This window comes from Gossypium raimondii, chromosome 9, assembly GCF_025698545.1.
Source record: "Gossypium raimondii isolate GPD5lz chromosome 9, ASM2569854v1, whole genome shotgun sequence".
NCBI classification, from domain to species: Eukaryota; Viridiplantae; Streptophyta; class Magnoliopsida; order Malvales; family Malvaceae; genus Gossypium; species Gossypium raimondii.
In genome coordinates, this window is record NC_068573.1 from 7555049 (window position 1) to 7572530 (window position 17482).

The 17482-nt window shown below is 33.0% G+C and overlaps 1 non-coding gene across 1 annotated transcript; it reads left to right on the forward strand.

Annotated features, from left to right (window-relative positions):
• The first annotated feature begins 9162 nt into the window (after positions 1 to 9162).
• Positions 9163 to 9269, forward strand: LOC128032931 (small nucleolar RNA R71). The gene has a single exon (XR_008189271.1). It is a non-coding gene; the product is annotated as a small nucleolar RNA R71 (small nucleolar RNA).
• Positions 9270 to 17482: the final 8213 nt, after the last annotated feature.

Genomic DNA, 17482 nt, shown 5'->3' on the forward strand with positions numbered 1-17482 from the left:
AACTGTTTAATTACTCTCTAAAAAGTTGGGACCATCAAATAATGTGACTCAGAAAATTGTAATTCCTTCTGTTTTCTGGTCATCAAAATTTTCATAAGGAAAAAATATCACAAAGACTAAATTCACTAAATTATTAGTAAGTTTATGTGCTAGTTTTGGTTATTCAACTCCAAAAAGTTATAAATTAGTCACTGAACTCTTCAAAAATTTTCATTTAAATCATTCAACTATTCAAAAGTTTTTATTAAGGGTGTGTTTAGTATGGCTTCTAAGAAGCACTTTTGAGACAAAAACACTCTTACATAAGTTACTTTTTGAGAGAAAAAGTGCTTCTCTCAAATAAAAAATTGGCCCAAAAGAATTTTATTGAGAAGCTGAAAATTTTAACTTTTGAGAAAAGAAAATATTTTTAAGAAGTATTGCTAAACTAAGCCTAAATCATTGGGCTATTATTTATTTATTTTTTATTTTTGCAAAAAGTCTAGTTAGCGAGCTCTAAGTGACAATTCGATAATCAATATGATGAATCAATACCAATGGACGAGTAGAAGAATATACCTTAGGTCAAAAATTGATCTGATGGTCATTGTCAGGATTGAAGAAGAAAGCTATTTGGATTTTGGTCCATAGATTTGCGACGTTCAAAGATATTTTATGAAAAGAATGAATAAGGGGAGGATAGCTTTCAATTGGTGTAGATGATGCAAACAGAGAAGGTCATACAACAACGATTTTAACATTCTAGTAACTCAAATGAAAACTTTCAACCATTTTATAATTTTTTAAAGTTGATTGATCAAAACGTAAACTTATTAATAGTCACAGTTTAGTGACCTTAATTGTAGTTTATCCAAAAATAAAAGAAGACAAAATTGTATATATGATTCTATAAGCTGTTTTTTTTCCTTGCATGAAAAACATTTTGATTAAAGATAATACGCCTGAATAATTAAATTTACATTTTTTACATTGATAATAATATTGATGCTAAATATATATAATATATTCATAAAAGAAAATTAAAACATAACCATGAATAAAATTATGAAAATATCCAGAAAATCTGAATTTAGAATATTAAAAACACTAAATAAATTCTTTAAGCATGAATGCAAAGTAATGGTATATAGGATAGCTTTGGTTGTTAGAATAAATACTCCAAGAATCAGATGCACTTAAAACCAAAGGAAGTTGTGAAATTTCACAAGGATCGGAGCTCTGCAACTTTCAAGCTTTATTGTTCCAACAGTTGGAAAAATTGTAATTTATGGGAACTTTGAGGTATATTTTCAATTGGTAAAGGTGAAGAGTTGAATCATAAAATTATGGTTTCATATTCTACTCCGTGAGACCTTGACAACGATATATCATATGCTCAAAAAAGATTGAGTGATGAATGAGAAATGAAGGTTTAAAGTAAGCTACTTGTAAATATTTATTGAGGAAAAGAAAAGCTTAGATCTTACATTGGTTAAAGACCAAGTGTGAGATGTGTATATATATGAGAACCTACTTAAAAAATATTAAAATGACAAATCTTAGAACCTTGCCTTACATGCAAGGGGGTACAAGTTTAAACCCAACTTGCAAATATTTTGTATTCGATTTTGAAAGGAGATTTTATTTGAATTTGACTCTATTTGATTTGATTTTAATAAAAATGATTTAGTTGCCCTTTTAATGCCAGATTTTGTCTCCTTATATATGGATATTTTCAAAATTCCTCCATTTTGAATGCCTATAAAAGGTTAATACTTCTTCAGAATGTTTTGCTCAATCTCATTGTAGATTTAATGTAATTAATCTAACAAGTAAGCAACAATATATAATCTTGAGATTTGTATACGTAATTTATCGTAAGTTTTCATTGTGGGTGTAAATAAGTGTGTTATCGATTTAGTATCTAAAAAAAACTTAGAGTTGAGTGATTTAAAATTTTAGGTGAAAAATGAGGTTGTTAATCTAATGTGTGTGTGTGTGTCAAAAGACGATAGTCCATTTATCTCTTTGGGAAAGGCTTCACAGATGCAAGGAAACCGAATTACGTAAACATCTATGTGTTTATCTTTGTTCTATCTCAGTCCCACAAGCAATTGGCACTACTAGTAGCATTGCTCCCCTGTTTTGCAATTATCAACTATGTTCTTCAAGATTTATCAATTTTAACCCAAGTCTAAAAACTTAATCTTGATTAATCTCAACTCAACTCAATGTAAATTGACCATAAAATCTCGAATCCAAGACCATTTGAATTCGAGATGATTTCGACCTGAAATGGTTCATAACTAAAATGATCTAAACATGAAATACTCATATCTTAATTGTTAAACTCCCAAGAACCGAAAATTCCAATTGAAAATTCATCATATTTTCTATATATTTAAATAATCATATATCGGATAAAAGATTTAAGAAAAATAAAGAGCCATAACCAACTTTGGGACGCGGGATATTGTAGACACGGTGTGGCAAATTTTGGACTGGATGGTACCATGGCCCGCCTTGGAACTCCACTTTCCTATAATTTCAAGAATATAGAATGGAATAGATCCATGGGCAAATAGTGGTGAAACTAGAAATTCTTTTTTGAGTGTTAGTACTAAATCTTAAATTTGGGATAAAAAATATTTTAGAAGGGTTAAGGTCTCTATCTTCTTACTTAGTAATAATGCTTTTGGGTCCAAATGATGGGTTATTTAGAGTTTAAAATTTTATATTTTTTCACCAGTTAAACAGATTATATCTCCCCTTTTTGATACATGTTTATTATTAATTATAGTTTCTTTCCAACCCATAAATAAGAGGATAATGTGTTTCAACGCATTCGAACTCACGTCCTCCTATATTGACAATAATATTCATATCAATCGAATTAAAACTCAATCGATATATTTTAAAAGATTCGAATATGTTAAATATTTGTAAGTAATAAAACCTTAGAAATTTTATAAATGTTAAAAGAAGACAATTTCGTATGAGGATCCACTAGGTATGTATGTCATTTGACAAAATATAAAAATGGTTCGAAGGAGGGTGCAGAAGCAGGTATTTGTCATGTCAATATATATAGTAGTGGATGAGACTACTTTCCACTACAAGTTAATGTCTTTTATAAGAGCCCTACCTTTTGGGTTTTTTTCTTTTTCGCTTTTGATTCGAGATTTTGTTTTTCTCACGAGAATCAAGTTGGATTCCTTTTTCCTTTTTCCCCACATGCTCATTTTATCCTTAGTTTTTTCATACAAAAATAAAGAGGAGGGAGTCGAGGTAACGGTTCACCTTGGTAAGATGGAGAGTCATAGTATTTGAGTGGTTGGAATGATGGTAAGAGTGATTGAGAGGGAGGAGAGAAGAGCTAGTAGAGAGATGCCTTGGTTTCTATTTGTATGTCTTACATACTTGCCATTAGTGAAATGAGAAGGCTTATATATACGAAATAAAGGACTAGCCATGTGTTAAGATCTCATTGACAGCAACGTTACATATTGTCTTCTTGAAGGGGCAGTGATGTAATCCTATAAGTTGGTGATGTGGTATCTTAGGATGACTTAGTAATCAATGGGTGTGAGGTACTATGTGATGTGTGAGGTACTATGTGATGTCCACGAAATTAATTAAAAATTTGACTAAGGTAAGTACACCTATCAATTAATAATATAGTTACGGTGAGAAAAGATATCGTTCCCATGAAGACTAAAAGTACTAGTAATTACTGTCTTTCTAATATTTAACCGAATAATTTGAGTAATTGATTAAAACTAAAATTAACAAACGAACACGACAAAGACAAAACACGAAAATAATCTATTAACAACCAAGAAACAAAATAATACTCAAGAAAGAATCCACCTAGATTTCATCTGTCACTATCAATCTAAATTACGTAATTTCTTGACTTAGTATCTTGATCCGTAGAAATCCCTAAATTATGCTAATATCTCTTTTGAGCATAAGAACAACAAACTCTAGGTTGATAAATTGAAATTTCTTTTTGATTAAAACCCTTATTATCGTATTAACTCATGTTATTGATTCTCCTATTAGATTTGACTCTAATCCGATATATTTATGTTGTTCTATTTCTAGGATTGCATGCAACTCCACTCAATTAAGCAATATCTACTCTTAAATAGAGTCTATTCGACCACTGAGTTAAGCACATCAAACATGGATTAATAATCTAGAAATATTAAACCAAGAATTAAGCACACATAATTGAGAACAAGAACTAAGATTTATTGCGTAAAATAAAAATTAAACGAAAAAAGCTATTATAGGATTCATCTCCGTAAGGTATTTAGAAAATCAATTCATACTTGAAAATAAAAACATTCAAGATACAGTATAACCAAAAGAAATAAAGAAACTCAAGATACTTCCTAAGAAACAAAATGTGAATCTTCAATCTTAATGGAAATCTGCTTTAGAATTGACTTCAATGGTGTTTTTCGAGTTGTTTTCTTGAATATTCTCTGACAGCTCATCCTATCTTCTTATTTTGTCATATATATGTCTTAGAATGCCCGAAAAACCTAAAAATCGTGATTTTCTATAGTCTGGTGTGTAATTCTGTGAAATTGACACGACCTATCACACACCCGTGTGGGTCACACGGCCTTGTGGTCTGGCCGTATGGAATGGTTTAGCCCGTGTAACTCCTACAACTTGCTCCAATTTTCACTCGTTTTTCGCTCCTTTTTCTCTCAAGTGCTCTATTAAGCATTAAAACATGAATTTAAAGGACTAAGAGCATAAAATTCACAATTAACATCGAATAATCACCCCAAAACGCATTCAGAATAAGGTTAAAACATGTTACTTTTAGCACTTATCAAATATCTCCACACTTAAGTGTTTGTTTGTCCTCAAGCAAAATTCTCAACCCACATTCAAGTTAGCTTCCCTTGATTTATTGTTTTCACCAATAATTTCTTAAGATAATTTACAAATAATAATGCATTGGAAATTTAAACTAAAATGACACAAAAGAATACAAGAAATCCAAGTAGAAACTTTTAAAGCACAAAAACATAGACGTCTTCCCTATATCAGTAATTACCTAAAATTCAACTTAACAAAAATGAACACCCTCACTAAGGCTCCCTTAAAGCATTCAAAGTGTTTAAGGTTCAAGTAATGTGCACTCAATAGTCGAACAAGAAATGTTATTACCATAGACTTGCTTGAAAATCAAATCTCCACCACTATATAATGAGATGACACACCAATTAAGATGTCTTTACAATGTTGTAACAGGGCTTAGGTTAAGGGTGCGGAAAAGGTCAGAAAAGTTGGTTATAAATGAGAGTCGAGTTAATAAGTTACCAAACTAGAAAAAAATCAGTTATTGAATTAAAAGAATTTACATCAACAAGAAATAAAAGGCAGATGTGAGCTTTTATACAAATGATGAGACTCACGATTCAAGCAATTTTTTTCTTTTTCTTTTTTTCATCTATTATTATTTTTCAATCTTTTTTAATTTTAGAATAAAGAAAGAATTCAACGATGTAAATGATGAAACATAGTCAAGCAACTAAACAAATCGAATATCGACAAAAAAGGAGTAAATAAAATGGATGATTTACAACATTAATATGGGTTACGAGTTAACTCAAATGGATGATAAGAAAAAGAAAATGTTAGGATCAACAAGGTTAACTAGGGGTTAATTCAACGAGTAAGTTGTTTATAGGTTAAGCGGGTTAAATTCTAAGTACCTCTATCATCTCAGTATATCAAATCAATAATGTGGCCTCGACATGTATAACTGAAGCAAATTCTAGAATAACAAATCAAGTTGACATACTCACAACAAAAAATTAAATGAGCACGAAATAAAATGTATGATCTATAGGCTTAAAAGCTCACAAAAAATTATGGTCTTGATGTTAAACTTAATTTTAAAATTTCAAAGATAATGCTTCAGTTTAGGAGACAACTTAAAATAATAATTTATGTAAAAAACTTAGCATGCTTAACTCTCTTTTATCTTAAAGTATAAATCACACAATACATAAAATTCACAAATTAATCCCAAATGTAATTAATATAAACTCCAAATTTAAAAAATAATTCAATATTAGGTTTGAGAAAATTACATAAACACACAAAAAAATTTCAGGGACTATATCGCATAAACATATAAAATCCTCCGTACACTTAATATGTACATTGCCCTCAATATACAAATACATATAAACATAGTAAGCAAAATATCATAAGTGAGGAAGAGAACTGAAACTACCTTGAATTTGGATGATTTCATCGGAATAGTAAAATCTGGAATCGTAGGAGATCCTAAATTAAGTACATGGTTTTGAAGAAACTAATAAGAAGATAGACAAAAATAAAATAAAATAAAGAGATAACAAAATAGAAAAACAACCAATAGAATAATAATAACAGTAAAGTGCATAATAAAGTAAAATAAAACATATAAGTTCGACAAATATTAATAAAAATAAAAGATAATTCGAAGGACTTTTGGGTGCGTGACGACAGTGAAGATAGAGTGGTGGTTAGGGTTTGGGTTTGGTGAAATGGGGTAGGAAGGAAACAAAAAAACTATCTTTAGAAAAAAGGGTACATGGCCATGTGTCAGGTCATGTAGGCCGCACGGCCGTGTATCTTTCTGAGGCAGTGTAGTCTATTAAAACTTTTAAAAATTGCTCTAGTGTTCACACGGTCTGGGACATGCCTGTGTGTCTTGGTTATGTGCACCACAAAACCATGTCGCTAGGCTGTGTGAATCCACTCAGACCTTGTGTGTCAAAATAAAATTTAAATTGGCTATAGTATTCACACGATGCATGACACGTCCGTGTGGATAGGCCGTGTGGATTCATTCAAGTTCAGCGGGGTTAATTGTTTACTTTTCCCATGGCTGTGTCAAGGGATTTGTGGGTCACATGACTGTGTCTCCAAGCCATGTGGTCTACCCCAAACCGTATGACACTTTTTTTTTGGTTTTTTAATTAATAAAAACAAAAATAAGGTAAATAAGAAACTAAGCATGCAACAAAATTAAATGAAAAAAAATTAATAATAAAAAACACCTAGGTTGCCTTCTGAGAAGTGCTTGTTTAAAGTCTAAGCTCGACTTCCCTTTTCCAACTTATGGTTAAGTCAAATTTTGGAGTCGAAGCTCCTTTCTCTCATTATCAATATCACCACCAAAATAAAGTTTGAGACGATGATTGTTTACCTTGAATGTGTCGTAATTAGGGTGTGTTTCCTTAGTGGTTCTGTATGGGAATACGTTTCGTACCACAAATGGATTCAATCATCTCAATTTCAGCTCTTTAAGGAACATTCGTGGATCTAGATTGCCCAACAATACTTTTTCTCCAACTTTAAATTGGTTCGTCTTCTTTACATGCACATCATGTTTTTTCTTTGTTACTTCTTTGAATGTTCTTAGGTTCTAATCAGTTTTTGTTCGCCATTTATTTAATTCATCGAGCTGCATCATTCTCTCTTCACTTGTCCTTTGATTTCCATTACCTTGAAAATGATACAGTTTTAACACATCTTCATGATTGATTTCTTACAAAAAAATGTTAAGCTGCATGATTACTAACATCAACAGAATGACAACTATCATCTCGCTTACTAGAAATTCTCACAGCATCATGTGCTTGAAGAGTGACCTCTTCATCACCTACCATTATCACAAGTTCATCATTACCCACACCAATAACAGTTCTAGCAGTGACTAAAAAGGGTCGACCTATGATCATGGGCACCTCAATATCCTCATCCGTGTCTAATATAATGAAATCAGTAGGGTATATGAATTTATCTACTTTAACAAGCACATCCTCAATAATAACCTAGGATACTTAATTGATCTATTAGCTAATTGAATACTCATCCTAGTGTGTTTTGGTTCCCCGAAACCAAGTTGTTTGAAAATTTTATAAGGCATTAGATTTATGCTATCACCTAAATTAGTCAAAGCTTTTTCAACATTTAAGCTAATTGAATACTCATCCTAGTGGGTTTTGGTTCCCCGAAACCAAGTTGTTCGAACATTCAAAGATTTATACTACCAATAAAACAAGGGATAGTAAAACTCCCTAAATCTTTAAGCTTGGTGGGTAATTTGTTTTGGAGAATGGTCGAGCACTCCTCATTGGGCTCCACAGTGGACAGTTCGTCTAACTTCCTTTTATTTGTTAATAGCTCCTTTAAAAATTTTGCATATTTGGGCATCTGAGAAAGTGTTTCAAAAAAAGATAAGTTAATATGCAATTTTTTAAAAAATTCAAGAATTTTATTATATTATTCATTCATACGGTCTTTCTTCAACTTTGCCGGATATGGAATTAGTGGTTTGTATTCTCTGACCACCGATTTATGCTCTTTTTTACATTCCTCAACCCCATCATTTTTCTCAATAGCTTCTTCAGCTTCTTTTCAGGCTCGGCTAACACTTTTCCACTTCATATATTGATTGCGTGGACTTGCTCCTTTGGGTTTGTTTAAGTGTTACTAGGTAAATTACCTTGTTGTCTCTCCGAAACCAATTTAGCAAGCTGACTAATTTGGTTCTCGAGGCCTTGAATAGATGCATGTTGGTTCTTCAAAGTTGTTTTAGTGTTCTGGAATCTAGTAACTAACACTGAAATGAATTTAGTCAACATCTCTTCCAGATCCAGGTTCTTTTCTTGTTGATAAGGTTACTGAAAACTTAGAGGGGGTTATGAGCTTGAATAATTCCTCCATCTTAGATTATAATTTTTGTTGTAGAGTTTATTCTGAGTTCTAGAATTATTACCCATAAAATCGACTTGCTCATACTTCATATTAGATTTGAAGGGCAAACATTCAGGATTGATTATTCTCGCTCCTGTCATATCACATTGCATTACCAGATTTGTTTGTTTATTGAAACTCAAACCATCAATCTTTTTACTCAGCACTTCCACCTGACTCGCCAACATAGCAACTGTATCTATATTAAAAACACAGGTTGTCTCAGTAGGCTTTGTTATCATAACTTGCCACTAATAGTTATTTAATGTCATCTCCTCAATAAATTCTTGAGCTACTTCAGGTGTTTTATTATTCAATGTTTCACCAGCTGCTACATCAATTATCTTCCTAGTTAAGGGATTCAAACCATTTTAAAATGTTTAAACTTGAAGCCACAAAGCTAACCCATGATAAGGACACATTCTTAGAAAATCCTTAAATCTCTTCCATGCATCATGCAGTGTCTCAAGCTCAAATTGAGCAAAATAAGAGATGTCATTCCTTAACTTAGTTGTTTTGGCCGGTGGAAAATACTTCAACCAAAATTTCTCAGTCATTTGAGCCCAAGTCGTGATGAAATCTCGTGGAAGTGAATTCAACCACTATTTTGCCTTGTTCTTAAAAGAGAATGGGAACAACCGTAAGTGCATGACATCATCAGTAACACCATTAATCTTAAATGTGTTGCAGATCACAAAAAAGTTAGCTAAATGAGCATTCAGATCTTCATCTTGCAACCCATCAAATTGAATATACTACCACACCATCTGAATTGTATTCGACTTAATCTCAAAATTATTTGCATCCATTTTCAGTCTAACAATACTCGATTCAGCTCCAATCAGAGTGGATTTAGCATAGTCATACATAGTCCGAGGAGTAGGACATGCAAAAAGTTACAAATTACCAGGATTATTATCCATCTCCACGGTAATGTCCTTTTGCTCTTGACCATCTATTAAAATTTGTTGACATTGCCTTGCCTCTCTAACTTTTCTACGATTTATGCGAGCAGTTTTTCGATCTCACTATAAAAAATTAACAGTTCCAACAAGTTGCCTCTAATCATAAACCAAAGGGACCTGTAGGAATAAAAAAAAGAAAAAAAACAATTAGAACGTAACAATTAAATTAAAAAATATTAAAATAAAAATAAAAATAAAAATGACTAAATTAATATAAATAAAGTTTTTATAATATTTTAATCCTCGGCAACAGCACCAAAAACTTGATGTCTACAAAACTAATTAAAATTTTGACTAAGGCAAATGCACCTATCAATTAATAGTATAGCTACGGTGAGGAAAGATATCGTTCCCACGAATACTAAAAGTACTAGTAATTATCGTCTTTCTATTATTTAACCGAATAATTCGAGTGATTGATTAGAATTAAAATTAATTAATGAACATGAAAAAAAAAACAAAACATGAAATTAATCGATTAACAACCAAGAAGTAAAACAATACCCAAGAAAGAATCCAGGAAAAATCCAGGAAAGAATCCACCTAGATTTCATCTACCACTATCAATCTAAATTAAACAATTTCTTTACTTAGTATCTTAATCCGTAGAAATCCATAAATTATGTTAATATCTCTTTCGAGCATAAGAGCAACTAACTCTTGATTAATTAATTGAAATTTCTTTTTTATTAAAACCCCTATTATTACATTAACTCGTGCTATGGATTCTCCTATTAGACTTGACTCCAATTCGGTAGATTTTTCGTCCTATTTCTAGGATTGCATACAACTCCACTCAATTAAACAATATATACTCTTAAATAGAGTCTATTCAACCATCGATTTAAGCACATCAAATATGGATTAATAATCTAAAAATATTAAACCAAGAATTAAACACACATAGTTGAGAATAAGAACCAAGTATTTATTATGTAAAATAAAAATTAAACGACAAAATCCATCATAGGATAAATCTCCCTAAGGTATTTAGAAAATTAGTTCATGCTTGAAAATAAAAACATCTAAGATACAATATAACCAAAATAAATAAAGAAACTCATGATGACTTCCTAAGAAATAAAATGGGAATCTTCAATCTTGACAAAAATTTGCTTCAAAATCGGCTTCAATAGTATTTTTCGAGTTATTTTCTTGAATATTCTCTAACGGCTCACTCATATCTTTTTATTTTTATCATATATATGTCTTAGATGCCCGAAAGACCTAAAAATCACGATTTTCTGCACTTCGATGCGTAATTTCGTGAAACGGATACTACTTACCATACGTCTATAACACCCCTAACCCATATTTATTGCCAAAACAGGGTTACGGAGCATTACCAAAATTTACAAATCAAATACAAACATTTAATATCATTGAACATTTATATAAGAAACTAATATAATCAATCATATTGTCCCTTATATGAGCCCTTGAGGCACAAAATATGCATTAGAAACAAGTCAAGATTAAACTGGGTACTCAGAAAATTTTTCAGAAAACATCAAAAATTTTCCAATGTGCAGGAGACACACGCCCATGCGGCCAGGCCGTGTGTCTCACATGGTCAAGAGACACACACATGTCTCAAGTCATGTAGGTATTCAAAATAGGGACACACGGCCGTGTCCCAGCCTGTGTCCAAATTAGGGTGCTCTCTAACTTGGGTCACACGACCAAGCCACACACCCATGTGCTAGGCCATGTGAGCATACTGACTTGCATTAAATAGGTGTAGGGGTCACACAGCCAAGCCACATGCCCGTGTGCTAGGCCGTATGGATATTTTGAGCATTCTATTTTGCAATTTTAAAGATGCATGAGACACACGACCAAACTACACGCCCGTGTGCGAGGCCGTGTGTCACACACGATAGAAACACGTGCCCGTGCCTCTGTCCGTGTGGACGAAAATAGGTCATTTTCAAGCCACATTTCTCACCCAAATTTGTCTTTCACCTACATTAACACATTAACATATTCACAAACCAATATTAAGACATTCAAATCAATCCAAAACCAAGTCTTAAACATGTCATATACCACATATATATACATAACAAAAATATGTCCAACTCAAGCCATTCCAATGGCTATTTATAACAAAATACTTTTAAACCAACATTGGCTAATTTACCCTATACATGATATTATAACCAAAATTAGTTTTCTATATGTACCGAAATAGGTCAATGGATAGTGTGAGATATCACCGCCAAGCTTCCAACCCAACGAGCTTTCGAATTACTATAAAACAGAGGAAATAAAACAAAGTAAGCATTTAATGCTTAGTAAGCTGGTATAACATGAAATTTAACTTACCATTATTTCACATATAAGGTAAACATACAAACATATTCCAAACCAACTTGGCCATAGCCTAACACATATCTATATCACATTAGCCAAGTAATCACATGTAATAAATCATAATCATGGATGAACTTAGTCATTTAACATGTTTCACATACTTGTGTCAGGCATATCATACTTCAATATATATCAAATAATATCATTTCCATATAATTCAGGTATACACAGGCAATAGTTCACTTTGAACTCATGTTATTCATATCAGAACTTTACCTGTTGAACCATTTAAAATATCGATGGATACACAGGTAGTACACACGAAGTGTAAAAAACTGTAATATGTGAATTCATGTATCATCCATCAATTCATATTCAGAAATGCTCATACGAGCACATAAACGAGAAGCTCTCTCTCGAGCCACACAACGGGAAGCTCATATGAGCCATGTAACGAGAACATCATTCGAGCTGTATAACTGAAAGCTCATGCCAGCCAATATCATGAAGCTCCGGAGAGCCATATATCAGGAAGCTCATGAAAGAGCCTTTAATCGGGAAGTTTCGAAGAGCCATATATCGGGACACTCATAAGAGTTGCGGTGTGTCCACAACACATGTAGGATCACAACCAATCGAGATACTCAGAAGAACTATTAACGGGAAGCTCACGAGAGCCATATATCAGAAAGCTCAAGAAAGCCAATATCGAGATACTCATGAGAGCTATTAACGGGACACTCTTGCAAGCTGTGGTGTGTCCGTAACAGATGTAGGACCACAACCAATTCGGGAACCCTGTATCCATTGAATTTCACTTATTCAAACGAGACTTAATACTTGTCGATCATTATCGGATATGTGATTAATTTCACATACATGGCAATGATACAATCACATACATACAATTCAATTAACACATATAAATTCTCAATTTAGTTACACAAACTTACCTCGACAATGTTCGTGTACACAAAAGCTACTAATCCGTTACTTTCTCTTTTCCACGATCTAACTCCGTATTTGATCTATCCAGATTTATTCGAATGAATTTAACATCAATTTATATTCAATTCAATCCAATTCACATATTAGACAAAATTACCATTTTGCCTTTATACTTTTAAATAATTATGATTTCGTTCCTAGGCTCGAAAAATGAAATTCATGCAATTTAATCCTTATTTCAAGCCTAGCCGATTTTTACATGTAACAATAACAGCCCATGCATTTCACAAAATTTAGAATTTTTCCATGAATTTTCTATATTTACAATTTAGTCCCTAAATCACAATTTTATTAAAATTCTTGTAGGGCCCAATTTTTGACCCGATGCCCAATTACAAACAACCCAATTAACCCCTAACCCAAACTAAACCTTACCCACCTGACCCAATAACAAACTCACGGCCCAAATCAGACCCAAATTTCAAACTAGGGTTTCAATTTTTTGAAACCCTAGCCTAGCCTAGCGCCGCAGCCTGCTGGTCTCCCACTTGCCCTGCCACCGCCTCTGCTAGTCGCCGCGCACGTCACGTCGACCACGCCACTTGCGCCGCCAGCCACCTGCAAAGAAGAAAACAACAAGACAACAGAAATAGTAGCAAAAATTGGCTATAAAAGCCGAACATGTAACTCTTTTTTTTCTCTTTTGGCGACTTTTGTATCAAAAAACGGATTCAATTGAAAGAAAATAAAAAAAACAGATTCAAGGTTTTTTTCTTTTCTTTTTAGCTTTGAAGTTTTTTTATTTTTATTTTGTTCTCTTTTCTTTTCGTTTACATCTATATAAATAAATATAGTAAAAAAGGGGAGAAAGAAAACCTTACCTGTGCCGCGCCGGAGGAGGAGGAAGGCGAGCGATTTCGCCCTATTTTTGGGTCTTCGGCCTTTGTTTCACGAGATTCGGCCCCAGATCCGTGGCCTGGAGGCCATCGGTTTCAAAAAGTGACCAAAAAGGTCCAATTTTGAGCCTCCGGCCGCCACACACGGTGGCGCTACGGCGGAGGCTCGCCGGAATCCTAGGTCGAACCATCGCCGGATTTGAGGCCTGAGAGAACGAGAGAGAGAGAGAGCTTTCTCTCTGTTTTTTTAAAAAAAATGAAGAAACTGATTGTTTTTTTGTTTTTTTAATATTTATACTAAATACAAAACGACGCCGTTTAGCTATTAGGGTCAGGTGCCAAAACGACGCCGTTTTGGCCCTAACCCGCGCGGTGACCCGACCCTGGGGGAGGATCCGCGTGTTTTCTAAGAAGGGGGATATTTGCGCGCGCAGTCCGTCCGATTTGCGGTGCGTTGCAATTTGTCCCTTTTTCATTATTTTCTTCTATTTTTAATTTAGCCCTATAATTTTATTTTTGTTTTAATTTGGTCCATTGCAGCGCCGCGTTTTGGGGTACTTGGTCTATTTACCATTTTGGTCCCCCCTCTTTCTACACGTGTCGCAGTTCGGTCCTTTTCGTCTTTTTAATTGAAATTCACCCAGTATTTTTATTTTTATTTCGATTTAGTCCATTTTTTCAGTAATTTTATTATTATTATTTTTATTATTTGTAATATTATTGTTACTTATCATATTATTATTATTATTATTATTATTATTATTATTATTATTATTATTATTATTATAATATAATAGCTTATATATATATATATACATGTATATACATTTTTCTAACTTATTTAATACATACATAAATACTTTTTTATAAACATATCTATACGTATGTATATTGATATACTTTTCTTCCACGAATATGTGTATACTTATTCATATATATATATATTTATATATTAAAATATGTATATTTATATATATATTATATATTTTATCTTACTTTTTTATATAATCCACATATATATTTCCCATAAATGTACATACACATGTTCATATTTTATAATTTTCATCTATTTTCCTTTATTGTTTTTTATGTTCATTTATGTATTTATTTATATGTCCTTTTTATGTTTCAGTTTATTTATTTATTTATTTGTTATAGTATATACATAATTTTTTTTATTCGTTTTTGCTCATATTATTTTTGTTCACATTATCATATTTATTATTTCATTATGCATATTAACACCATACTTCAAAAAGGAAAATTTTTCTAAATGAGGCAATATTTAACATTTGGAAATTCGAGAAAACGTGCACTAACGTGCTGGGTTTCGATTTTTCTCGTTCAACCAAATAACTAAGTATCCTTTTAAAAATTTCAAAATAAAGCAATGTTTTGCGTTTGGTAATTCGAGGAAACGTGCCCTAATGTGCTGGGTTTCGATTTTTCTCGTTCAACCAAATAGCCAAATATCCTTTTAAAAATTTCAAAACAATGCAATATTTAGCGTTTGGAAATTCGAGGAACGTGCCCTAATGTGCTGGGTTTCGATTTCTCGTTTAACCAAATAGCCAAATATCCTCTTGAATCTTGATCCATGTCATTCAAGTTTTTTTTTAAGATCATATTTTAAATCTCTTTAAAGTTTTCAGTTTTCGATACTACGACATTAAGTAATCAACTAGGTACCAATTTTGGGCGTATCGAGGGTGCTAATCCTTCCTCAAACGTAACTGACTCCTGAACCCGTTTTTTTAAATTTTGTGGACCAAAATCATTGTTTTAATAAAATTAAATTGTTTATTCAAAACAACCACTTTTGCGAGGTGACCCGATCACACCTCATCAAAAAAGATTGGTGGCGACTCCCATTTTTATTTTTTTTTCAAAACTCAAGTCGACCCCCATTTTCATAAAAAATGGTGTCAACAGCTTGGCGACTCCACTTAGGACCCAAAATAAGAGAGTCAAGCCACGAGTTGATTACTTTTTGTCTTTTTGTCGACAATTAAAAGTTTGATTTAAATATACGATCCTTTCATTGCATTTCATTCGTCTGTATTACAATTGTCATTGTTGTGGTTTATAATTGTTGTGTTGGTTTAAATTTTGGGTATTCTTTTGCATTGCATTGCATGACCTTTGGTCACACCCTTTTAAGTGGGAGTGAGAAGCTACTCCTTCGTGAGGTTTTCACCTCCGTGCAGGATAGTGGATCATTTTCGGGATACATCTGTACCTATGTCTTCATGAGATTTTCATCTCCGTGCAGCCATAGGGAAATGTATTCCCCTGAATCGAACTCGGTCTATATGAGCCTATAATGGGTGAGGATTGAGGAATCTGCTGGTTCGGGTACCTTTACTTTAGAACCAAACCACATGTAAAGGACCTTAGGAGCCCACCCTAGGTAGAACCACTTCAAACCCCTAGTAGCCACCCGAATAGGTGTTCTATTTATTCTTGCTTGCTTTTGCTTTGTACTAACCTATTTTATTTTGTTTTTGTTATTATTGCATTGCATTTTCATTATAAAAATAGGTGTTGATTCACGTTTGGTTGTTTAATATAGAGCTTGTCATAAGGAAATGGGTTTCTTGATAAAGTGGATAACAATACGGTTGTCCGAATATGGCCCAAGAAAACGTGATATTTTAATGGAGGACTACACGACTATTGCTCCGTTGCCCTAAAGATTCAAGATGACAAAGATTATTCGAGAGCCGCTGAACTTTCTTAAAGATAAGCCAACGAGCATCACGAGGATAAGTGAGTAACGAGTCGTGGCCCAAATCAAGCAAAAAAGAGATAGAAGAGACGTCCTTTTCAAGAGTTCGTGAGATTTATCTTAAACGCTCGAATGAAGAAGAGGATCGAATGTCTCCGCCTATGAGGGTAAAGCCGTATATATATCAGTTTTATGTAAAGAGATTTGTTTTCTAGTAAAGTTGTTCTAATAAGAATTGAACCAAGAATCAACGTCTCTTTTTGCATTCATTTCATGCATTTGCATTACATAACATCATATGCATTAAGGACCATTAAAGGACCTTAATTGAATAAAATTATTTCAGTTAACCTGGAAAACCAACACCCCTACGGTATCAGTTTTATGTAAAGAGATTTGTTTTCTAGTAAAGTTGTTCTAATAAGAATTGAACCAAGAATCAACGTCTCTTTTTGCATTCATTTCATGCATTTGCATTACATAACATCATATGCATTAAGGACCATTAAAGGACCTTAATTGAATAAAATTATTTCAGTTAACCTGGAAAACCAACACCCCTACGGTACTCGGACGAAATAAAAGAACATGGATCAAAGATTAGAAAAGCTTGAACAGCTCCAAAGAGAGATGCAAGCCCAAAAACAAGAGCGGCTGGAAAGAATTCAGCAAGATATGACAGAAAAGATGCGAGAGTCCCAGAATGACTTGGTGGCACGATTAACGCAAATGTTGAGAGGAGGAAACGACAAGGGAAAGGACCTTGTAGTTAATGTTGAAAAGGGAAATAATGATGAACCCCTTTACCCTCTAGGTTTTACACCTCCGCATGTGCATACTCAAGCTGAGATGTACCCACACAAGTCTTC